This window comes from Chiloscyllium punctatum, chromosome 16, assembly GCF_047496795.1.
Source record: "Chiloscyllium punctatum isolate Juve2018m chromosome 16, sChiPun1.3, whole genome shotgun sequence".
Taxonomy (NCBI): Eukaryota; Metazoa; Chordata; class Chondrichthyes; order Orectolobiformes; family Hemiscylliidae; genus Chiloscyllium; species Chiloscyllium punctatum.
In genome coordinates this window covers 5,388,464-5,414,017 of record NC_092754.1, presented here as the reverse complement: position 1 = coordinate 5,414,017, position 25,554 = coordinate 5,388,464, and the positions used below count along the sequence as shown (strand labels likewise).

Genomic DNA, 25,554 nt, shown 5'->3' with positions numbered 1-25,554 from the left:
ATTACATTTCACGAGTCAAAGCTGCGAATGCCTTGGGGAAGGCTGTCGTGAGTTAGGAACACAGAAAATATGAACAAGAGTAGACTTTTCCCCCAATGAGATCATTTCACCATTTAACATGGTCATGGTTGATCATTAATCTCAATGCCATACTTCCACTGTCTCCCCATATCCTGTGACACCTGTGAATGATTGATATGAACATTAGAAGCATTGAATCCATATTGCGTGGAAGTAGGCCTTTCGGCCTATTCAGTCCACATCAACCCTCTGAAGAGCATCCCATCCAGACCCACCCCATCCCCCTAACCCTGCATTTCCCATGGTCAATCCACCTAACGTGCACATCTTCGGACTGTGTGAGGAAACTGGAGCACCCAGAGGAAACCCACGGAGACACAGGGAGACTGTGCAAACTTTACATCATCAGTTGCCCAAGGCTGGAATCAAACCCAAATCCCTGGTGTTGTGAGGCGGCAGTGCTAACCACTGACTACCATGCTGCCCATTAGCAACTGCAGCCTTTCTAACCCAACATTGCCCCTAATTAGATCATGATTGATTTGCACTTCTTCTCTATTTTCATGTCTTTTCTGTAAATCAATTCATAAGATGTTATTTTGGAAATTCTAACATTGAGGAGGTCCTCTATTTATGGTTGCCAGCCATAGATTGCACCTTTCCTTCACTGATCTCCTCATGATTTCTGTTTTCTCAGGAGAAATTCATGATCAATGGTGGATGCTGGGTGGGGGAGCACCTCAATGACTGATTTGAAATGATAAGAGGAAAAATGCAGCACGGCAGCACACCAAACCTTCTTTAACAATACTTTCTAAACCTAGGAACTCTACTATCTAGACACATGGGAACACCCCCACCTGGAGGTTCCCCTTCCAAAACACCAAGATACTCTTAGTTTCCAAGAAACAGTCTAATTCACTTGTAAAATAATTTGCTTTAACTTTGCTTGAATCAATATAGTACAGGTATTGGTCTTCTGTACTGGAACGGCTTAACTGTGGGAGAGGTTAGCGCATTAGTATCTGAATGATGGATTCCTTCAGGAAATGCAATATTGATGTCAACACATGGGAGAGCCTCATTCCGTAGGAACCAATTTGGAGGAAGCTTCTGTATGGAGACAGACAATTCTTTGAGAATGCACAGCAGCATGAGAAAGCACAGAAAAGGAACCAGAGAAGGAATGCCAGTGATCTGGAAGCCAAGGACCAATTCCACCTCCCAGAAAAACCTGCCACATGTGCAGATGGAGATGTGCCTCACGAGGACCCACAGAACCCAGGACAGTGACACGGAATTTCCCTTGTGGACAATCAGACTTGTTTGTGAGTGATTGCCAACAACGAGTATTTGAATGGACTATCTGCAACTGGAAGTGGATGAAAAGCCGAAGGATTGTTAAAGGATTTAAGGACGTTTACCTGTACAAGGCCCGTAACACTTGCGACATTCTTTGAGAGAATTCTCTTTCTCAGTGTATGTTCCTTCCTCACAGGGAGCACATTGTGTCTGGTCATTGCTTGAATATGATGAAGATGAAACCTTGTATGTACCTTTCATCAGTGGAAGAAGTAAATATTTTATTACTGTGTAACCAATGTGCAGTGAAATACCTGAAATACTTTGCCCAGTCTTTAGGCGCACTGATGACAATCAGTTTACAATGAGGTGCTTTAAAACACTGGTTCATCCAATCTCAGTTTGTGTTGCACTGGGAATGATTTGGTTAGATTTGCCTCCACTGGTGCAGCCCTGGGTGGAGATGTTCCTGTGAGTCAGGCTGCCTGGAGGTTTCAGGGACTTGGGGCTGTACCCAGTACTTCCCTTTAGGCTGCCCTGTCACCAACCCGGGTACAATATCAAGCTCACCATCACTTTGGAGTCCTCACCCTTTTATTTACAGCTGTGTTTGTGACCAATATTCCCCCCCCCCCCCCCCGCATTCTGCATCCTCTGCACATTCAGGGAGCAATGTGTTTAAACCCATAACCACAGGAAAGGGCTGGGTACAATAAATGATTATCAATCAGGTCATCAGGGCCAGAGAATTAGAAGTACAATTGGCTTGAATGGCTCTAAGGAGAAAGTCTAATGTAAAAGTCACTGGACCAAGTTTACTGCCAAAACAATTTACATCAAAATTCTCCCTCAAATTATTTACAATCTGACCATGCAGAACAGCAAGTCATGATGGCCATACTTAATGGAAACACCATAATTCTTGCATTGGGAACACACTCCATTGATTCAACTCTCTATCAGTCATAATACAAGTCTCAGTATTAGAGTTCTCTAGTGTAGGCTGTTCCATCCTTACAGTCTTAGCACTATGTGACTGCTAACATGATCACACCACTAACATAGACAGTTTCATGATGGTTATTTTAATCAAACTATCTAGTAAGGCACAATGTATTTCTGTGACAGTGGGAATTGAACCCAGACCTTCTAGCTTAAAGGTATTGGCACTACCACTGTGCTACAAGATCCCTTTCAGTTTTGTTAAATGCAACATGAATGGTCAAGATTTTGGAAGCAAACCTTTCTGTTTGAGTTATGCTGGGATATTTCTTCACTTCTGCTGCAATGGTTAACTGTGTTAACTCAGTGTAGTGGGACTTGAATTTACAACCTTCTAACCAAACTGGCACTGATAAAATAGTAAGACTAGAAAAACATATTTTCCATATTGTTCTTCTCCAAACATTCTTAAAGGAGGAAACAAATCAATTGTGCTAGCACACCAAATAAAAACAACGTGGTGATGATTCAAGGAGAGATTAAATTAAATTACTTACAGTATTGAAACAGGCCCTTCAGCCCCACATAGACCGTCCGAAGAGCAACCCACCCATACCCCTACACCGAACACTACGGGCAATTTAGCATGGCCAATTCACCTAACCTGCACATTTTGGGACTGTGGGAGGAAACCAGAGTAAACCCACACAGACACAGGGAGAATGTGCAAACTCCACACAAACAGTTGCCTGAGGCAGGAATTGAACCTGGGTCTGTGGTGCTGTGAGGCAGCAGTGCTAACCACTGTGCCACCATGTCACCCTCTGAAGACCATCGTTACTGGTACAAGTTTAGTTATAGTTGAGCACTGAAAATTAAACCCACATTACACAAGACACTGTGGTGCACTATGATGTTTAGTTTATTGTGAAAATAGCCAAATTAGTTTATTTATATGCCTACTCAAATTAATCAGAGTTTGGACAAGTCAAGACTGGAACTACCTAGAAAGGGGAAGGCCATTCAGCACAAATGTTCCATGCTAGCATTGTGTTCCGTGTTACTCGGAACATCCTAAGCCTATCCTGCCTGTGGTAAATTAAATGAACACAAACCCAGAATGAGGGGAGATCAAATTGAGGTATTCAAGATGATAAAATATTTGGATAAAGTAGACGTGGAGGGGATGCTTCCTCTTGTGGGGCAGTCTAGGACAAGAGGTCCTCGTCTTAGGATAAGGGGAAGCAAATTTAAAATAGAATTCAAGAGAAACTACTTCTCCCAAAGGGTTGTGAATTCGTGGAATTCCCGATCCCAAAGTGCGGTGGAGGCCATGACAGTGACTAAATTTAAGGAGGTGTTAGACAGATTTTTAATTGGTAATGGTTTGAAGGGTTATGGGGAGAAGGCAGGGAAACGAGGGTGAGGAGCATATCAGCCATGATCGAATGGCCGAGCAGACCCGATGGGCTGAATGGCCAAATTCTGCTCCTGTGTCTTATGAACTTATATTGTGAGAGTTAATGACCATTCAATAACTGGTGTCCTTAAAAAGAAAATAAATTTACATTTAGATGACCATTGGGTAAACCAAAGCTCTTTATAGCCAATGAAGTACCTTTTGATGTGTAATCACTGTTGTAATGTAGGAAAGATATCAGCCAATTTGCAAACAGCAAATGCCCAGAAACAGCAATGTGGTTAGATAATCTGTTTGTGTGGAATATTGATTAGGGGTTAAATATGGGACAGGAAATTGAGAGAACTCCCCTGCTCTTTAAATTATATTGTGGAACCTTTTACATCTATCAAAACCTTATCCAAAAAACAGTAAACCCAACAGTGCAGTGCCCTCACTGAAACAGCAGCCTCGATGACGTGTTAAAATTTCTGAACAGTATGGAAACAGGCCCTTCAGCCCCACATCGACCGTCCAAAGAGCAACCCACCCATACCCCTACACCGAACACTACAGACAATTTAGCATGGCCAATTCACCTAACCCGCACATTTTGGGACTGTGGGAGGAATCTATTACCTTCTGATGCACACTCAACAGTGCAACCATTATGCCAAGCCAAGCTGTGAAGATAATACCCTGTGAATACACCATCCTCAGGCTGAGGCCAGGTTAGATCTACCCAAGTGTTTCCTTAGACCTTGTCCTTACCTTGACCTTTGGTTTCTGATGTGGGCTTCCCTCCACAGTGAAAACATTTTTTGTCATCGACTGCTAAGTACAAAACAGCAGGAGAACAAAAGCACAAAAAAGCCCATAATAATTTAACCAGTACTTTCAGAATGAAATGTGCTTTTACCTGGAGGACACTTATGCTGAGAAACCTGAAAAATATCAAGAAAATGACGCAAGTTACAACTTCAGACCATTAATGAAAACGAAGGCTAAATATCAATACTTCCTTCAATTGATTGTTAAAGCAATAATCATAAAAGGAAACACAGCAACAGGAGTTGACCATTCAGCCCCTTAAGCCTGTTCCACCATCCAGTGAGATCATGGCTGATGTGTGGCCTACCTACCTTTGGCCCTTATCCCTTAATACCTTTACTTAGCAAAAGTTTCTCTGTCTCTGATTTTAAATTAACGTCTAATCCAGCATCAACTGTCATTTATGGAAGAGAGTTTGAAACATCTACTGCCCTTTGTGTGTAATCGAGCTTCCTAACATCTCTTCTGAATAGGTCTGTCCTTAATTCTCAGACGATGCCCCCAGTTCTAAAATCCCCACCCGTAGGAAATAGTTTATCCTTACCTACGCTGTCTTTTCCTCTTAATATCTTGAAGACTTTGATCAGACTAAGCCCACAAGACATAGCAGCAGAATTAGGCCATTGACTAATCGATTCTGCTCCGCCATTTGATCATGGCTGATCACTCCTTAATCTTCTAAATCTAAAGAAAATAGGCCTAATCTGTGTAATGTCTTCTCATAATTTAACCTCTAAAGTCCAGTTATCATTCTTGTAAACCTATATTGTACTTGCTCCAAAGTCAATTTATCCTCTTAAGGTGTGGCACCCAGATCTGCTCAGAGTACTCCAAGCTGAATGTTCTCTTGGTAACAGGTCCTTGCTTCTGGAACATTCCCCAGAAGACAAAGTCAGGGAGGAGAACTGTTTGGTATTTGGAAAAGTGTTCAGCTCTAAGGAGGGGTAAGAGTGTATGGGCTCTTGTCCCAGGCACAGAGACGTCATTAATTGCCAGTTCACTTTTGATTACACAACACAAATAATGCAGCAAGAGGCCATTCTGCCCAACCATTCCATGCTGCTGCTGAAGCACTTGAGCTTCCTCCCACCTTCAAATCAATCTTTATGACTCTCTATCTCTCTCCTCCTTCCTCTGTTTGTTTACCTACCCCTAAAAATATTAATACTATACAGATCAACCACTCCCTTTCACATTCTCATACCCACCAGGTGAAGGCACTTCTTCTGAATTCTCTGTTGGGGTCTCTATGTTACATGGAGCCCTTGTAGTCGTGCTCTACCCCACCCAGGGAAACATTCTTTCTGTATCCACTGATCAAAACCCTTTTACCGAATTTTAAAACCTCTGACCTTTTTTTTCTCAAGAGAAAAGATCCCCAGCCTGCTCATCCTTTTCTGATGTAAATACCCACACATTTCTGGTCACACCCTTCTAAATTTGCTCTTAATAAGACAGAGCCAAGATCTACTTAGATCCAGTGTGATATAATAGTAAGGTTTGATACAGACTTAGCATAATGTTCCTATGTTTCAATTTAACCCCACTGGAAGTAAAGCTGAGTGTCTGGTTTGCTTTGCTGGATACTTTGCTAACTGGTGGAGTTGGTCATTGTGCATGAATCATCAGCTCGAAGAGTCCACTGCTGTCTCTGTACAGAAATGGGCCTCAAATATAAACCTTTCAGCCAATCAGTGTTACTGAGCTTAGTCCCAGGAGCAGAATGTGCTGCATTAGGAGTCCTTCTTGACAACAATCAACCTAGTTAAAAATCACACAATACCAGGTTATAGTCCAACAGATGGTCGTCCAACACTGGCATCTCCAAATCATGTCAATCAACCTACATATTGTTAGCTGTTAGACATTTCAATATTTTAGTAAACAATTACTTGTCAGCACCAGAGGGCACTGCAGTACGCTGCTATTAAAACACACTTTAGACTTTAACTTTACAGCAACAGAGGGAAAATGAATTCCTTATTAACTTGATTTGCTCATGGATGAGCAGTTGTCCATAAAATCTGGCATGTTACTATGTAAGTCAAACACTTAGCCTCTCTCTTACATAGAAGGCTGTGCAAAGTTAGAAGATCTTGTAGCTCTCACTACATCCCAAAGATTTTGGAAAGCACTCTGCGGCAAAGAACTTTTACTCACTCTTCAAACTGAATGATTGAAATGGACAGAAATTTGTGTAAGTTAACACCGTGCAGAGTAAAATCTGAAGCCAGCCTTTCACCGTGGCAGCTATAAAACTCTCACACATTGTCTCAAATTGTGAACTGCAGTTAAAGGTCAGGGTTCCGATTTACACTGGGTACCATCCGAGTGGGGAGTGTACAGGGGAACAATGGAAACAGGAGGAGGAATATACGCCATTTGGCCCTTCATTCAACTAAGATCACAGCTGATTGATCTCAACAGTATTTCCCCACACTTCCACCCACCATATCCTTTGATAGCTTTAATATCATGAAATCTGTTGATCTCTGTTTTGAATATACTCAATGACTGAATCACTACAGCCTTCCAGGTAGAGAATTCCAAAGTGTACCAAGAAAGACAATGTGAAAAATACTAGCGTGATGCTAAATTCAGGTTTTAAGAATTTCACATTTCCAAGGTCAGAGAGATAAGGTTCAAGGAACAACTGAAAGGAGGAGGATGTGACAGGGAGTTGTGGAGATTGATTTTGAGACCTTTGGGCCTAGGCAACCGAAGGCATTTGCTAACAATGGAACAAATGAATTTGAGGATGAATGAATGAATGAATGAATGAATGAATCAGTCAAATTGATGGAATGCAAAGATCTTAGAGTAAGAGGAGGTTATGAGATAGACAGAGGAGTGAAACCACAGAGTGATCTGAACGTGAGGATGAGAATTTGGGAAATCTAAATTTTTAAAGTAAATGTGTTCTATGCCTTCTTGAACTGCTGCAAAAAATGCAAAATACAGCAGATGCTGCAAATCTGAAATAAAATTAGAAAGTACGGCAGAAACTGAGTGGGTCTGGTAGCATCTGTGGAAAGAGAAACAGACTGAATGTTTTGGGTCCAGTATGACTCTTCTCCAGAACTGTGGGGGCAGAGAGGAAGGACATGTGTCTGGAAAAGTGAGCTTTGGCAAACTTTAGGAGAGAAATGAGGGTTGGTGTGGACTTATTGGGCTGAATGGCCTGTTTCCACACTGTAGGGAATCTAATCTAAAAAAAAGCAATGAAGGTGACCACGTCATAGAGTTATCGAGTCATGCAGCACGGAAACAGACCCTTCGGTCCAACCAGTCCATGCTGACCATATTTCCAAAACTAAAATAGTCCCACTTGCCTTAACTTGTCCTATTTTCCTCTAAATGTACTTATTCATGTACTTATTGAAATGTCTTTTAAATGTAGTAACTGTACCTGCATCCACCACTTCCTCTGGAAGTTCATTCCACGTAAGAACCACTCTCTGTGTAAAACAGTTGTCCCTCATGTCTTTTTAAAATCTTTCACCTCTCACCTTAAAATAATGCCCCCCTAGTCTTGAAATCCCCCACCCAAGGAAAAAGACACCTGCCGTTCACATTATCTATGCCCCTCATGATTTCACAAAACTTTATAAGGTCACACCCCCCACCCTCCTATACTTGAAAGAATATGTTGACAGTTTAAAACATTACAACATAAATCCCTACAGAGAGTAGAGCCAAACTTTGTTGAAGTGGAAAAGGGAGGGTAGATATAGGACAGTTGTCAGAGTAGTTTCTTTACTCAGAGAGTACTGGGGGCATGGAACGCACTGCCTGCAACAGTAGTAGACTCGCCAACTTTAAGGGCATTTAAATGGTCATTCGATAAACATACGGATGAAAATGAGAAAGTATAGGATAGATTGGTTCCACAGGTTATTGCAACATTGAGGGTCAAAGGGCCTGTTCTATATTCTATGCTAAATAGCAGTGAATTAAACACTCAAATAAAAACAAAATACAGTGGTTGCTGGAAATCTGAAATGAAAACCAAATAGACAATAGACAATAGACAATAGATGCAGGAGTAGGCCATTCTGCCCTTCGAGCCTGCACCGCCATTCAATATGATCATGGCTGATCATTCCTAATCAGTATCCTGTTCCAGCCTTATCTCCATACCCCTTGACTCCACTATCTTTAAGAGCTCTATCCAATTCTTTCTTAAAAGAATCCAGAGACTGGGCCTCCACTGCCCTCTGGGGCAGAGCATTCCACACAGCCACCACTCTCTGGGTGAAGTAGTTTCTCCTCATCTCTGTCCTAAATGGTCTACCCCGTATTTTTAAGTTGTGTCCTCTGGTTCGGCACTCCCCCATCAACGGAAATATGTTCCCTCCTGCCAGAGTGTCCAGTCCTTTCATAAGCCTATACGTTTCAATCAGATCCCCTCTCAGTCTTCTAAACTCAAGGGTATACAAGCTCAGTCGCTTCAGTCTTTCCGTGTAAGGCAATCCTGCCATTCCAGGAATTGACCTCGTGAACCTACGCTGCACTCCCTCAATAGCCAGAATGTCTTTCCTCAAATTTGGAGACCAGAACTGTACACAGTACTCCAGGTGTGGTCTCACCAGGGCCCTGTACAGCTGCAGAAGCACCTCTTTGCTTCTATACTCAATCCCTCTTATTATGAAGGCCAGCATGCTATTAGCCTTCTTCACGACCTGCTGTACCTGCATGCTTGCCTTCATTGACTGGTGGACAAGAACACCCAGATCTCTCTGAACAGCCCCTTTACCTAATTTGATACCATTGAGGTAGTAATCTGCCTTCCTGTTCTTGCCACCAAAGTGGATAACCAGACATTTATCCACATTAAACTGCATCTGCCATGCATCTGCCCACTCACCTAACTTGTCCAGGTCACCCTGTAATCCCCTAACATCCTCATCACATTTCACCCTACCACCTAGCTTTGTGTCATCAGCAAATTTGCTAATGTTATTGCTGATACCATCTTCTATATCATTTACATATATTGTAAAAAGCTGCGGTCCCAGCACGGATCCCTGCGGTACCCCACTGGTCACTGCCTGCCATTTCGAAATGGAGCCGTTAATCACTACCCAATGTTGGAGATAATCTTGGAGCAAGATTATGGTTTGAGACCACAAGCATGGGAAAAGGCAAGTAGGCAGCTAGACCTTCATGAATTATCACAGTTTGTTCAAGAATTGGACCTAGGCCCAGTACCATCATTTTCCATCACACCCTAACCATCTAACTAACTGAGCTAACCATGAAACATATAGCTGTATAGTTTACTAATACTAGAAGGCATGAAGAAGTTGGCATTTACTGGTGTGAATCATTGGTATGACCACTATAATTGTACAAGGCAGGAGTGGCAAAGCAGTCATGTCACTACTGATGGTGTGTGGCTTGGAAAGGAATTTGAAAATGGTGGTTTTCCAAGCGTTTTCTGCCCTTATGTGTTTGGGTGGTAGAGGTTACAGGTTTGGAGATGCTGTTGAAGGAGATTTGTTGAGTTGGCACAGTGCCAATATGGGTGGCACAGTGGCACAGTGGTTAGCACTGCTGCCTCACAGCGCCAGAGACCTGGGTTCAATTCCCGCCTCAGGCAACTGACTGTGTGGAGTTTGCACATCTTCCCTGTGTCTGCGTGGGTTTCCTCCAGGTGCTCCGGTTTCCTCCCACAGTCCAAAGATGTGCAGGTCAGGTGAATTGGCCATGCTAAAGTGCTCATAATGTTAGGTGAAGGGGTAAATGTAGGGGTATGGGTGGGTTGCGCTTCGGTGGGTTGGTGTGGACTTATTGGGCTGAAGGGCCTGTTTCCACACTGTAAGTAATCTAATCTAAAAAGTGCATCTTGTAGATGGTACACACTGCTGCTACTGTGCACGGTGGCATCTCCCTTCGCCCAGACTGCTTTATCCTGGATGGTGTTGAGCTTCTTCACTATTGGAGTTGCACTCATCCAAACAAGTGGAGAATTTTCCATCACAGTCCTGACTTGTAGTGTGTTGTTGGTGGGACAGGCTTTGGGGAGACAGGAGGTGAGTCACTCACTGCCCAATTCCCAGCCTCTGAGCTGGTCTGGTAACTGATGATTCTTATGTGGCTGGTCTAGTTCAGTTTCTGGTCAATGGTAATCCTAAAATGTTGATAATGGGGGCTTTCAGCAATGTCAAAGGTGATGGTTTGACTCTCTCTTGTTGGAGATGGTCATTATCTGCCTGGCAGTTGTGAAGCATGAATGTTACTTTCCATTTATCAATCTAAGTCTGGATATTGTCCAGGTTTACTGTAAATTGCCATGGAATTCTTCAGTATCTGCGGAGTTGTGAATGCTGCTGAACATTGTATCATCTTCAGATAACACTCCTACTTCTGACCTTATGATAGCAGTGCAATGCAGATGGCTCGCACCATAAAAACTTCATGAACTGTTCTTTCCATTTCATAAAACCATCGTTAATAATACCTTTTTTATGTAATAGAAAAAACGCATACATTTAGTATTTTCTAAGGTATTAATGGGTTGCCAGGCACTGCCAAATACTGTTATAGTTCTGAAAAACAACAACTTACACTTATATAAGTACCATCAATGCAGTAACACACCCCACAGTCATTCACAAGAGAATTCCACTTAGCCAAAGAAAGATATATCAAATCTGGCACCATCTGTGGAGAGATTTGCTGGAAAGAGATCGCAATAGTTCTTTATGTGGTCAAATGTGGTTAAATTATCCCTTTCTGACATTTCATGTTGATCAGTAAAAAGTTCTGTCAATTGATTTTTGGGAAGTCTAAAACCATTGTTTTTGGTGTCTACTCCAAAATCCATTTCCAAGCTATTGACTTAAGCCATCACCTTCACAAGGATCTGAGACTAAACCAAACTATTTGCAATCTCATTATCATATTTTATATTGAGGTTCTGACATCATATTCATGCAATCATTAAGAGCATCTATTCCCACTTCCGTAATATCACTCCAATTTATAACTTATCCACTCTGAAACGCTCAGTCATCTTTTTGTTTTCTGTAGACTTGACTAAATTGATGCGTTCCTTCTTGCTTTCCTATATTCAACTCTCCACAAATGTGAGATCATCCATAACTCTGCTGCTCATGTCCTAACTCATGTTAATCTATTCCCTACGTCCCCCCACCCCACACCACTCCAAGTTCACCGAATTACATTGACTTCCAGTCAAATAACATCTTGACTTTTCTCATCTTCTTCAAATCTTTTTTCATGACCTCCTCCCTCCCCATCTCTGTCATCTGCATCAGCCTCACAACTTTCCAAGGTATCTGCATTTGTCTAATCCTGGCTTCTTGAGCACCCAAGATCACAGTCATTTACTATTAATGGTTGTTCTTCAGTTGCTTCAGTTCTAAGCACTGGAATTCCTTCTCGACACATCCACGCCTCTCTGCCTCACCTTCCTTCTTCACGATGCTTGTTAACACCTATAGCTTTGATTGAGATTTTAGTCATTTGATCTTATACCTTCTTTTGTGGTTCAGTGTCATATTTTGCTTTATAATGCTCCTATAAAGTGCCTTACAATATTTAATTATATTAAAGTGCTATATAAATGTAAGCTGTTGTTATTGTGATTGTGTCCTGAATGCCAACTAGCCCTTTCTGTGACCTTGTGATGAATGTCAGTACATCAGGGGATGTTCTTTGGCTGTACCCCAATTAAAAAACAGTTTCACGGAAAGTGGTTGTGAGGGGGAGAGGCACTGGTGAGAGTGAGTTGGGGGTTTGCATTTTTAAAATATTACCAATTTTTAAATTGGATTCCATCATACAACATCCAATTGGAGGGTGACTTAGTGTCTGGACTAGCAGTAGTCGGGATAGTTAGGAAATTAGCAGTCATTTACTCCTGGGGATGATAATAGCAGGAATAAAAGTTGTAGCCTCCACTATAATCACAGAGTTTAGCTGAAGCTGAAGAAATGGAACAATTGCAAGAGCAGATTCTTGGTATGTTTCCATTGTGTATGGTGACCAGAATGGCTAAACAGAGTCAATCACCAGACGTCACATTAATACTGCTAGCAGATGTTAAGATAGCTGAAACTATAAGAATGAGGATAATTCTAAAAGGACTGTTTTGCATGTCTTCATTAATTGAGGCTTCAGAATGCAGAGATAAGAGTTAAGTAAGTAAGCACACACAGTTCACACTAAAGCTGAGGCTGAAGGAATTCCTTAGTTCTGGTTATATTGAAAATGGAGTTCGATTTAGGAAAAGGAGACATCCTCACAGAGCCGCGGAAGAAGAATGGTTGACTGTTCATCAAATAGTCGTAATGTCCAGATATTGTAAGGAGATATTGTGAGGAGCATGTGAAAGTCCTATGGCAGGACATGTAGGCATATGGAAAATGCAAGCATTGATAAACAAGTATTTAACATGGCCAAGACTACATCAAGATGTAGTGCAGTTCTTTGGAAAATGTCATAGATATCAAGTAGTAGGATAGCCACAACATGTAATCCATCCAGCACCTTCCATTCCCATATCAGTTTTGAAGAACCATTCAAGTGATTGTTAGTAGACTGTGTACGACCATAAAAGAAAACAAACACAGGACATGGGATGCTCTTCGACAGATCAGTGTGCACCCAATGGACCGAATGGCCTGTTTCCACACTGTAGAGATTCTATAATTCTATGACATTAGTATATCCTTACACTTAGGGACATGACAACCCAATTCCCAGAAGCCAATCCTTAAAGGACCATAACAGCTGAAGAGTCGATACAGTTCATTCCTCATTATTGAACACCAACTGAGGTATAATCTGACCAGGATTATAACTTTATGATCACTAGCAGTTTGTGTCTAAAACAGTTGAAGTCAACTGTGTATCAGTAGCAAGCACAGGGAGCTTTGTAGAGGTTCCATCAAAGTCTCAAAATGATGATTTAGGCAATTACTCATACAACGGGGATAAAAGATTAGATTTTTTACTACTTGCTACTAGAGTTTCTCCAACTAAATCTACTAGGCTCACTCCTTTTGAATTGATTTGTGGTCATGTGATTAGAAGTCTATTAAAATTGATGAGGGGGAAATCCTTGAAACAAAAAGATGATTCCTCAGTGCTGCATTACATGGCCAAATTATATCCTAATTCCATCTCCAAGTTCGCTGATAACACCACCATTGTAAGCCGGATCTCAACAATGACGAGGCAGAATACAGGAAAGAGATAAAGTGCTTGGTGGAATGGTGCAAAGATCACAATCTCTCGCTCAATGTCAGTAAGATGGAAGAGCTGGTCACTGACTTCAGCAAGCAAGGTGGAGGGCACACCCCTGCCGACATGAATGTTGTGGAGGTGGAGATGGTTGGGTGTGTCAAATTCCTAGGAGTGATGATCACCAACACTCTGTCTTGGTCTACCCTTCTGTCACAGTCAACAAAGCACAACAACACATCTACTTCCTCAGGAGGCTAAGGATATTCAGAACGGCCATAAAGGTTCTTACCAATTTTTTATAGATTTACCATAAAAAGCATTCTGTCCGAATGCTTCGTGGCTTGGTATGGCAAATGCTCTGCCCAGGATGGTAAGAAACTACAAAGTTGTGAACACAACCCAGTCCATCATGTGGGCCAACCTTCCACTCAATGACTTCATCTACACTTCTCCCTGCCTCAGGAAGGTAGCCAATATCATCAAAGACTCCTCCCACCCTGGTTATAATCTCTTCCAATCTCCTCCATCAGGCAGAAGATACAAAAATTTAAACAGACGTACCAACAGATTCCGGAACAGCTTCTTCCCCGCTGTTATGAGACTCCTGAATAGACTCTCAAATGTTAAAGTTAAATGTTGATCTTGCTCTTTGTGCACTTTCTCAGCAGTTGTAACATTGTGTTCCTCACTCTGTTCTATCACCCTCATGCACTTTGTCTTGTATGATCTACCTGTACTGACAAAACTTTTCACTGTATCGAGGTACATGTAACAAAGATATCGAAAAATGTTTCCATGTTTTTAGAAAGACTCACAGGATCGTGTACGATAGCATAACAGCATTTGAAAGTTTCACAAATGAAAATGAAAGAATGGGCAAATAAACATTCAGCAACAAGAACATTTCGAGTGGGAACTGAAATCTTGGTAATGCTGCCTTTACAAGGTAAACCAACGAAAGTGAAATTCTGACAGTGGTCCATATAAAATTGTTGGGAGGTTCATTAGGGAGCATTAGTAAAATGAGCTCTCAGATAAAATGAGCTCTCTGATAAATTCTCCTGATTGTAGGAAGAAAAATCGGTTATGCCTTAAAAACATGTCGAATAGGAATCATTGTAGGGAAGAAGATAAGGTGGAGTCAGGAAGATAACAGAGATAAAAAGAATGTTGGTACTTAAAGTTGATAAAGGGACTGGGAGCAATGGTCCCTCTATTGCTTTTCTGCTGATTGGAGTTCTGAGGTCTGTGCACAGGTGCAGTTTCTGGAAGTGGAAGCAAATGTATGGCTAACTAATCAGAATTGAATAAATGGGATATTGGCAACATGGATGCAAAACTGATTGAAGGATAGGAAACCAAGAGTAATGGTTAGTGGATATTTTGCCAACTGGAGGAGGATTTGTAGCATTTATCCCCAGGGGGTCTGTGTTATTCTTTTTATTCTTTATTCAAGGGAATGAGGGTGTCACTGGCTAGGCCAGCATTTATTAACCCTCCTTAATTTCTCTATGGAAGTTGGTGGTGAGCTGTTTTCTTAACCTGCTTAAGTCCTTGAATGTAGCAACATTGACAGTGCATTTAGGAAGGGTGTTCTAGGATTTTGGCCCAGCAACAATTAAGGAATGATGATATATTTCCAAGAGGATGGCATCTGAATTGAAGGGGAGCTTACAAGTCATGATATCCCATGTACCTGCTGTCCTTCCCTTGAGGTTGGTAGAAGTAAAAAATTTGATAGGTTCCGTGTAAGAAGGTTAGTGAGTTATTGCAGTGCAGCTTGTAGTTAGTACACACTGCTGCTCCTCAGCATCAGTGGTGGAGGAGTCCAAAGCTTGTTAAATTGGTACCAAAAAAATGAGCTGCTTTGTCCCGGATGGTATTAATCTTCTTGAGTGCTGTTGGTGGAACACCTACCCAGGCAGTGGGGAGTATTCCATCACACTCCTTACTTGTGTCTTGTAGATGGTGGACAGATTTTGAGGAGTCAGAAGTTGAGTTACTCATCACAGGATTCTTAGCCTCTTACCTGCTCTTGTAGCTGCTATACTTATATTAATATGGTGAGTTCAGTTCAGTTTCTGGATAGTGGTAAGCCCCAGGATGTTGACAGTTGGGCATTCAGTGATGATAATGCCATTGAAAGTCAAGGGGAGAGGATTGGATTCTCTTCTATTGGATTTAGTCATTTCACGTCTGGCATGTGTATGATATGAACATAACTTGCCACTTGTCACCCCAAGTATGGATATTGTTAGGTTTTCTTGCATATGGTCATAGACTGCTTCAGTATGTGAGGATAGAAAGAACATGGAGAGACAGTACAACATAAAAGGGCCTGCCCTAAGGGTTGTGCTGGAGCAGACACCTGGATGTACCTATACATAAGTCACTAAGTGTGGCAAGACAGGTAGAGCGAACAGTTAGTAGTGTACAGTGTCCTAAGCTTTACTAAAAGGGGACTAAAGTACAGTAGCAAGGAGATTGTGCCAAACCCGTATAAAACACTAGCTGGATCTCAGCTAGAGTACAGTGATCAATTCCAGGGGGATGCAGCTTTAGGGAGAATGTGAATGCATTGGACAATATGCAGAAGAGGTTATGAGAAGGATTCTCCAGGATGAAAAACATCAATTATGAAAATAGATTGTAGAAGCTGGGACTGTTTTATTTGGAGAGGAGAAAGCTAAGAGGAGATTTGATAGAAATTTTCAAAGTCATTAGGTGTCTGGACAGAGTGGATAGGGAGAAACTGCTCCCACTCATAAAAGGGTTAAGAATGGAAGGGCATGGATAAGAAACTAAGCTGAAAAACAAGCAAATGTGATTGAGAAAGAAATTTTTCACAAAGTGAGTGCTTAGGGTCTGGAATGCATTGCTTGGCAGTGTGATGGAGGCATAGTCAATTGAAGAATTCAAGAGGACATTGAATGATGAGTTAAATTCAAAACATATTCAGAGTTATGGGGAAAAGCCATAATGAGAATGGCAAAGTGCTCATTCAGTGAACCACTGCATAAGACCATAAGACACAGGGTCATACAGCACAGAAACAGATGATTCGTCCCAACCAGTCCGTGTGATAGAAGCAGAAATAGGCCATTTGGTCCATCAAGTCTGCTTTGCCATTCAATTATGGCTGATATGTTTTTCAACCCCATTCTCCTGCCTTTTCCCCATAACCCTTGATCCCTTTACTAATCAAAGAACTTATTTATCTCTGTCTTAAATGCACTCAATGATTTAGTTTCCACATCGTAATGCAGGAATGACTTCCATTGATTAACCATGCTCTGGCAGAAAAATATCCTACTCATTTCAGTTCTAAAGGGTCATCCCTTCACTCTGAGGTTTGGGTCCTAGTCTCTCTTACTAGTGGAAATATCTTCTCCACATTCACTCAATTCAGGCCTCTCAGTATTCTGTAAGTTTCAATGAGATTCTCCCTCATCTTTCTAATATCCACCGAGTACAGACCTGGAGTCCTTAATTGCTCCTCATATGACAAGCCGTTCTTCCCTGGAATCATTCTTGTGAACCTCCTCTGGATCGCCTCCAATGCCATCACATCCTTCCTTAGAGATGGGGCCCAAAACTGCTCACAGTATTCCAAATGGGGTCTGACCAGAGCCTTATACAACCTCAATTAGAGACAAAAGAAACTGCAGATGCTGGAATCCAAAGTAGACAGGCAGGAGGCTGGAAGAACCCAGCAAGCCAGGCAGCATCAGGAGGTAGAGAAGTCGACGTTTTGGGTGTAACCCTTCTTCAGGACAACTTCAGCAATACATCTCTGCTCTTCTATTCCAGCCTTCTTGAAATGAATGCTACTATTGCATTTGCATTCCTAACTGCCAACTTAAGAGAATGCCTGTATTCTTCTTATTAAAGTACATAACCTCACACTTTCCCACATTGTATTCCATCTGCCACTTCTTTGCCCACTCTCATAGCCTGTGCAAGTCCTTCTGCAGCCTCCCTGCTTCCTCAACACGTCCTGTCCCTTCATCTATCTTTGTGCCAGCTGCAACCTTAACTGTTCAGAGACAATGGACTGAATGACTTCTTTCTGCACCATAACAATTCTGTGTTTTTGTGTGATTTTATTCAAGTCTTTGCTATTCTCCAAATCTGCATTAAGCATCTTTCCGTCGTGTGCCACACTCTTGCAGCTCCCTCTATGACCCTTGCGGTCATAGGTGTTCATTGTCTTCTGTTCCCATTTCTCCATTTTACCACTCAAACCATTACCAACTCAAACATGTCCTGGCTCATTTGAGATTCATGAGATGTGCCTACGGTCACAAGAACTTTAACTAGAGGCACTCCCTGTTTTTTTTCATATCTGACAATCAGAACTTTAAACACCCCCGTAAATGGGCCCTCATTCATACCTCAGTTTCACTCATTGTTTCCCTGAGCCCTGGAAATCCCACTCTGAAGGCAATTGCAAGTCTTTGTTCAAATCTCTTCAAACGCACCACATTTGCAGATGATAATAATTGATTCACACATGATAATGATCAATAGTGGTGAGTCACTCTCTAAGTTCAGAATTGGCCACAGTGGAGAGGGGATATGCGTTTGAGAATTTTGATTTTATCACCTTCCCACCTGTCCTTGAGAATTTTTATTACTCCTCATTAACTGGTATTAATACATTTACAATAAACAGTTTAAGCCTGGTATTAATACATTTACAATAAACAGTTTAAGCCTGGTATTAATACATTTACAATAAACAGTTTCATCCCAACTTGTAGCATACTAAAGAAAGTCATGCAATCAACTAAGATTAATTTCCTGCATGAATTGCCGGATAGAGTAGATGGGAGAAACAATTTCCATTTACAAAATGACCAAGCTCAAGAGGGGCATCAAGTTAAAGTGATGTGCAAAAGAAGCAAGGGTGAAGTGAGGAACAACCTTTTCACGTTAGGGTCTGGAATGCACTCCTGGAAATCTAGTGAAGGCAGGTGCAAAGGAAGCTTTAAAGAGCGCATTGGATGATTATTTGTATCGAAGTAATGTCAAAGGGTATGGTGAAAAAGCAGAAGATCGGTAATAGGTAATAAAGCTTGTTTAATGAGCCGGTGCAGGCACAATGAGCTAAATGGCATCTTTCACACTGTAACAACTCTGTTCTATCCTTTCATGGGATATGATGTCACTGGTTGGATGAGTATTTAATACCCATCTCCAATTGCCCTTGAGAAGGTAATGGTGAGCTGCCTTCTTGAACTGTTACAGCGTCTGAGGTTTAGAGTCACCATAATGCCAATTGGGAGGGAGTTCCAGGATCTTGACCCTGTGACATTGAAGAAACGGCAATATATTTCCAAGTCAGGATGATGGGTGGCTTGGGAGGGAATTTGCAGGTGGTGGTGTTCCCATGCATCAGGTGAACTTGTCCTTCTCAATGATAGTGGTCATGGGATTAGAAGGTCCTGTTAGAAGAACCTTCATGAGTTCTGCAGTGTATCTCACAGCTAGTACACACTGCTGCTACTGCATGTTGGAAGTGGAGGGAGTGAATGTTTGTGGATGTGGGGTCAAGTGGGGAGTATTTCATCACACTCTGACTTGTGACATCCTACATTAATGTCACAAACAGTCATTTATAGGCATTTAAGAGACATAAGCATGTACGACCACTAGCTTTAACTCTCCTTTATTGGTCAGAGTATTGAATACAGGAGTTGGGAGGTCATGTTGCAGCTGTACAGGACATTGGTGAGGCCACTTTTGGAAGATTGTAAGCAAATCTGGTCTCTCTCCAACTGGAAGGATGTTGTGAAACTTGAAAGGGTTCAGAAAAGATTTACAAGCATGTTGCCAGGGGAGGATTTGAGCTAAAGGGAGAGGCTGAATAGGCTAGGGCTGTTTTCCCTGGAGCGTCATGAGGCTGAGGGGTGACCTTATAGAGGTTTTCAAAGTTTGTGAGAAGATTTGTAGCTCGGGTGCTCATTGTTGTGGTTCTGTTCGCCGAGCTGGGAATTTGTGTTGCAGACATTTCATCCCCGGTCTAGGTGACATCCTCAGTGCTTGGGAGCCTCCTGTGAAGCCAGGTTTATAACATCATGAGGGGCATGGACAGGTTAAATAGATAAGGTGCTTTCCTTGGGGTGGGGAGTCCAGAACTAGAGGGAATAGGTTTAGGGTGAGAGGGGAAACATTTTAAAGGGACCTAAGGGGCAAATTTTTCACGCAGAGGGTGGTGCATGTATGGAATGAGCTGCCAGAGGAAGTGATGGAGTCAGATACAATTACAACATTTAAAAGGCATCTGGATGAGGACATGAATAGGAAGGATTTAGATGGGGTCAAGATTAGAGTGGTGCTGGAAATGCACACCAAGTCAGGCAGCATCCGAGAAGCAGAAAAATTGCGTTTTGGGCAGGAGCCCTTCATCAGGATTTAGATGGATATAGGCCAAGTGCTGGCAAATGGGACTAGATTAGGTTAAGCTATCTGGTCCACATGGATAAGTTGGACCAAAGGGTCTGTTTCCGTGCTGTACATCTCTATGACTCTTCAGACAAAAGGTACAATAACAAAGTCAATTCTTCTCTCAACAATTTCTTTGTGATTAAAATCTACTGTTTTCATGTGAGACTGGTGTAATTGCACCTGCACATATTGGCTTGCGAAACTGAGGACTGCAGATTAGAGTTGAAAGTGTGGTGCTGGAAAAGCACAGTCGGTCAGGCAGATCCGAGGAGCAGGAGAATTGATGTTTCAGGCAAAAACCTTTCATCAGGAATGAGGCTGTGAGCCAAGGGAGTGCTGGGATAAATGGGAGGGTGGTGGGGCGGGGGGGAAGATGTCTGAGAGTGCGATAGGTAGACGGAGGTGGGAGTAAAGGTGATACGTCAGAGAGGAGGGTGGAGCTGATAGTTTGGAAGGAAGATGGACAGGTAGGATAGGTCATGATGGCGATGGCAAGTTGGAAGGTTGGAACTGGGATAAGGTGGGGGGAGGGGAAATGAGGAAACTGGTGAAATCCACATTGATACTGTGGGGTTGGAGGGTCCCGAGGTGGAAGATGAGGCGTTCTTCCTCCAGTCGTCAGGTGGTTAGGGAGTGGCGATGGAGGAGTCTCAGGACATACATTTCCTTGGCAGAGTGGGAGGGGGAGTTGAAGTGTTCAGCCACAGGATGGTGTGGTTGGTTGGTACAAGTGTCCTGGAGATGTTCCCTGAAGTGTTCTGCAAATAGGCGTCCTGTCTCCCCATTGTAGAGGAGACTGCATCAGGAACAACGGATACAGTAAATTACACACGTGGAAGTGCAGATAAAATTCTGATGGATATGGAAGGCTACTTTGTGCCTTGGAAGGAGGTGAGGGGGGAGGTGTGGGCGCAGGTTTTGCAATTCTGCAGTGGTGCCGAGAGAGGACGCTGGGTTGGTGGAGGACGTGGACCTGACAAAGGAGTTGCGGAGGGAATGGTCTTTACAGAAAGTGGATAGGGGTGGGAGGGAGATATACCTCTGGTGATGGGGTTCATTTGTAGGTGGTGGAAATGGCAGAGGATGATATGATGCATACGGAGGTTGATGGGGTGGAAGGCAAAGACCGGGGGTTCTGTCCTTGGAGGTGTGGGGCTCGAGGGTGGAGGTGCGGGAAATGGGTTAGATGCACTGGAGGGCATCATCAACGACGTGGGAGGGGAAATTGCAGTCTTTAAAGAAGGAGGCCATCTGTGTGTTCTGTGGTGGAACTGGTCGTCCTGGGAGGAGTTGCAGCGGAAGTGGAGGAATTGGGAATAGGAGATATCATTTTTACAGGAGGCAGGGTGGGAGGAGGTGTAGTCCAGGTAGCTGTGGGAGTTAGTGGGTTTGTAGAAAATGTCAGTTTTGATTCAGTCACCATTAGTGGAGATGGAGAGGTCCAGGAAAGGGAGCAAGGTGTCTGAGATAGTCCAGGTGAACTTAAGATCGGGGTGGAATGTGTTGGAGAAGTTGATGAACTGTTCAACATACTCGAGGGAGCGCGAGGTGGCGCCAATGCAGTTATCAATGTAGCACAGGAAAAGATGGGTAATGGTGCCAGTGTAACTGTGGAAGTTGGATTGTTCCACATACCTGACAAAGAGACCAGCATAGCTGAGGCCCAAGTGGGTGCCCATGGCTACCCCTTTCATCTGGAGGAAGTGGGAGGATTCAAAGGAGAAATTATTGAGGGTGAGGACCAATTTAGCCAAATGAATAAGAGTGTCAGTGGAGGGGTACTGGTGGGGACACTGGAAGAGGAAGAAACAGAGGGCTTGGAGGCCCTCGTTATGGCAGATGGGGGTGTATAGGGACTTGATGTCCATGGTGAAAATGAGGCATTGGGGCCCAGGGAAACTAAAGTCTTGGAGGGGGTGGAGGGCATGCGTGGTGACCCAAATGTATGTGGAAGTTCCTGGACGGGGGTGGGTAGGACAGTATGTGGAGATGTGGAGTATCAAGGTATGAGGAGGTGTCTTTGAGTTGGCACCTGGCATCAGCAGTATAGAAGTCGGTGTGCCAAACTACCACTGCGCTCCCCTTGTCCACTGGTTTGATGGTGAGGTTGGGGTTGGAGCGGAGGGAGTGGAGGGCTGCGCATTGCAAGGGTGTAAGGTTGGAGTGTGTGAGGGGAGATGGACAAGCAGAGGCTTGCAACTACTGTAAGATTGTCTGCTGACTTCTGTAAAGTATCTTTGCCACTTCAAGCACTAGAAGGCTCTACAGAACAACAGTTATTAATTCAGGTGGAGGAAACTGGAAACTTTTTAAAATCTGGAATGTATTGTCTTAAAGAGTTCTGGAAACATATTCCCCAGGAACTTTCAAAGTGGCATTGGATATAGCTGAAAAGGAGAAATCCACACACCATGGGGAAAGATGAGGGAAGTGGGTCTGATTGGAGAGATCTTTCAATGAGATAACATTGTCAGGATGTGTTGAATTGCTGTTGTCTAATTTGACTTTGAAATTACTGTCACTTGCACAGAACTTTGTAGTACTGTTTTCAAATAAACACGTTAAAACTGCTTTTCTAAGTTTAGTTTCAGAAAGATGAGCAGCCATTTTATATATGGGATGAGTGTCCTAAAGCTGGTGTCAGTAGAACTTACTACATGATAAATATCTTAATGTTGATGCGTGACCTAATTTTTTCCAATCTTAGAGGATAGACATTTACTAAGAACTAGTCAATGTTATCTGATGGAGGATCGGGTGCCTGCAGCATGAGGCAGTGGCAAAATTAGTGTCATAGTTCTCATTAAGAAATAAAGTCAAGAGTGTAGTGCTGGAAAAACACAGCAGGTCAGGCAGCATCTGAGGAGCAGGAGAATCAATGTTTCAGGCATTTCTGATGAAGGGCTTATGCCCGAAATGGTAATTCTCCTGCTCCTTGGATGCTGCCTGACCCGTTGTGATTTTCCAGCACCGTACTCACAACTCTGATCTCCAGTATCTGCAGTCCTCACTTTCTCCTCCTTGCGAAATGAAGCCTTGATTTGTCCTCTCTTGTTTTCCACAAAGTAGTCAATGTTGAAAAGAATAAATGGGTACAATTAAATTTTAAAACTTTGATTTCTTGGTAAGAAGGGCACAATTCGGATTAGATATTGAATGTAATTCTCTGGATACGAGGCACCTAATTAGTTTCAAGTTACTTGGAGCATTCGGGAGGATTAGGTAAACCTTTCAGAAAGACTTGATGTTGTCATTAGATTTTCATGTCTTGTTAAACTGCAAGTCAGAAAATACTTTTTAAAGGTTCTGCAAAAAACCAGAGAAGGTTTCAGCACAGAATCTGGTCATTTGCCACTTCTAGTCAAACCTACTGTTCTTTTTTAAATTTAGACTTTCATGAGATGTGGGTGTCACTGACAGGGTCAGCATTTGCTACATGTTCCTAATTGCTCTTGAGAAAATAGTAGCAAGATGCCTCTTTGAACCTCTGTAGTCCGTGTGGGATAGGGACACACACACTGAATTCAGAGAGGCAATTTCAGCATTTTTACCAAGAGACGGTGTTATATTTCCAAGTCAGGATGACGAGTGGCTTGGAGAGGAATCTACAGTTTGCAGTGTTCCCATTTATCTACTGCCCTTGTCCTTTGAGGTGTCTTTGAATGTCCTTGCCCTGCAGTTTTGATTTAACTGGAAGTAGAACTTCTAACTTTATCCCATTTGCAAGGGTTTTAATGAGACTTCTCCCTCTAACTTCCTTTCAAAGTTGAAGAAATTGAAATTCCAGCTTTTCCATATTCATTAAGTGTTATGGCACCAGAATTCAATCTTGTGTGTTGATCAAAAGTACAAAATAATATGAAAAGTAATCAATCATCAAGAGAATTTGAAAAAGAAAATTAGGCTAACGTTTTGTGACCTTTCATCAAAAGGGATTCAACTTGAAACATTTACCACTTTCCTCTTTCAGATGTTAAACATTTTGCTGTGTATTTAAAGAATTTTCACTTTTCATCAGGAATTTCCAATATTGTTCATTTCTCTATTTCCAGTTTTTAAATTTTTCTCTTAGTATCAAATAGTGCTCATAGAAATCTTTAAAAATTGTCAGTTGACAGCATATTTTTTGTGTTGTGATAAAATTATGATAAGAAATTAATCCCTTAGCTGGGGTTAACTGAATGGTTGAAAGACTTGATCAATCACAGTAGATTCCTGTTAAATCTATAATTGCCACATTTTGTGTGTACTTATCGTGTTAGCACATTTGAATCTAAACATTATCTTTATAATACAGGTAATCTTGTAAATGTGATGATTATAGGACAAATTTGACATGTTCAGATATAAAGGAAGCAGTTGTGTGCAATAATTCTTATACATTGCTCATGTGTGCCAATTTCCAGTCAGTATTTATCCATCAAATGCAAAAAGAAAATAGTTTATTTCAGAAAATAACATGTCAAGATCAATGTATGAGTGATTTGAGACTTGACATGTGGTTATTGTTACAAACTTGGGAGGAAACGGTGATGCTGGACAAAAGACTCCTAAAATTCTTCCGTGGCTAGGAATTTATGTCTCGGTCTGATGCAAAGTAACTGATAGAGATTGATTGCTATGCTTGCAACTAATATATTATTACATTCCAATACATTCCAATGGAATATATTATTCCATTCCAAACATTCCTGAAGAAGGGCTCATGCCCAAAACGTCGATTCTCCTGCTCCTTGGATGCTGCCTGACCTGCTGCGCTTTTCCAGCAACACATTTTCAGCTATTACATTCCAATACCATAATTCTATGTTGACTTTGAGTATACACAATAGAAGCAAATTGTGAATAAGATACGAAAGCTTCATTCTAAAAGTTTGAATGTAATCTAATACATTTAAAATTTCTAGACTTCAATATAATCACCATTCCTTTGTGATAAATCGTTATGAAATTTCCATAACTTGTGCAAAACATTCTCTGGATGTTGATAAGTAATTTCATGAACATTAACACATTAATAATAAAATATTAAGATTAGCAAGTTTATAAATCATGCTTTAATTTGTCTTTGGACGTGAATGTGATAGGAGTAAACTTGAAAAGACAAATTAAAAATACAAATGGGTAGTCACCAAAGTTTAAAAAAGATAACACCAGGCAGTACCGCCTCACCAAATAATTGGTGTATTAAACTCTCCTAATGATAGGAGCTTAACATTAAATCTGTTGACCAAAATTCTATCAGTAGAGAGTATCGATTGATGAACATCATGAAGAAACCGTGAAAAATAAAAGAGTACTTACTTGGTATCTGAAACGTTGATACTCTGTTATGAATTTGGGTAATCCAAATGTTTCAATTAAGTCTGCAGTTATTAAGATCAAAAAAGCTG

General features: G+C 41.9%; 1 long non-coding RNA gene across 1 annotated transcript; it reads right to left on the bottom strand.

The window, feature by feature from the left end:
* Positions 1-1,531: 1,531 nt before the first annotated feature.
* LOC140486921 (uncharacterized) lies at positions 1,532-25,554 on the bottom strand. Its single transcript, XR_011962671.1, has 3 exons — positions 25,466-25,554; positions 4,584-4,608; positions 1,532-1,577 (listed from the first exon to the last, which is right to left on the bottom strand). It is a non-coding gene; the product is annotated as an uncharacterized lncRNA (long non-coding RNA).